The sequence below is a fragment of the Sinocyclocheilus grahami genome, unplaced genomic scaffold, assembly GCF_001515645.1.
Source record: "Sinocyclocheilus grahami isolate Dianchi unplaced genomic scaffold, SAMN03320097.WGS_v1.1 scaffold1908.1, whole genome shotgun sequence".
Taxonomy (NCBI): Eukaryota; Metazoa; Chordata; class Actinopteri; order Cypriniformes; family Cyprinidae; genus Sinocyclocheilus; species Sinocyclocheilus grahami.
Window position 1 is genome coordinate 6,098 of NW_015507087.1, and position 1,148 is coordinate 7,245.

A 1,148-nucleotide genomic window follows, 5' to 3' on the forward strand; every position below is an offset into this window, starting at 1 on the left:
AGGCTTATATAAATTTATATACATTTCATAAAATATTTTTATTTTAGAGATTTGTTCACTCAAACATATAAATTCAGTCATTATTTACTCACTTTCATGTCGTTTGATCCCTCTGTTTTTGTTCATTACACTATTTGTTGATGCTTTTGAGGCTTCTAAATGTCAGGCTTTATTGGCCAATATTGTATGACCAGAAACCAACAGAACATACTTGACCAAAATCACATTTAATGTTCAGAAATAAAACTAGAGGGCTGGAACTCCATGAAGTGAAGTAAATAATGAGTTTATAGCGTATGTTTGGGTGAACTTTAAGCACTGTTACTATGTGTAGTTAATGCAAGTGAAGGTGGTTTGTGCAAACAGTCTCAACATAGGTTATGAAGGGTCATTGTCCAGCAGAGTTCATTTCCTTCCCTTGTGTGTGTGTGTGTGTGTGAAATTAAATTCTCATTTCAAACATGTTTGTTCTAAACAAAAATCCATGTTTAAATATACATATTTATTTGCAATAGATTCAAGGAGGTGAAGTAATCTTTCCTCCCTTTGACTTGCTTCCTGGTGCCACCTTTCTTCTCTTTCTCTGTCCTCAGCATGTCGTCTCTCCTCCCGCTCTTGTCTGTCTCGTTCTCGTCTCTCCTCCTTCTCCTCCATTTCTCTCCATCTTTTCTCCTCCCTTTCGACTGCTTCCTGCTCTCTTGTCATTTCCCTCTCCTCCATCTCCTTGATCAGATTCTCAACTGATTTCCGGGTTCTTTTCCTTGATGCCCTTGGTGTGTCTGGGGCTGGGCTCACTGAGGATGTAGAGGCCACAGCAACATCTGGGCCAGATGAGGCAGTAAGGGCAGGTGGAGTGATGGAGGGTCTGCACCCAATTGCCTCATCATGGCCCTGTACCCTGTACCACTTCCAGGATGCTGCTGTGGGCTCTCCATCCTCAGTGCTAACACCGGTCTGTGGACATTTCAGATCCTACATAAATGCACAAACAATACAAAAGCAGTCATTTTAACAGCACAATGTCAACTGATTTCTGTATTAGAAATAACATGATCTTACTTTATATTTTTGTTTGAGGTTTTCCCTTTTATTTTTTTATACAAAGGCCGCCGTCACCCTGTCTTGCAGGCCCTGCTCCATCACAAAAG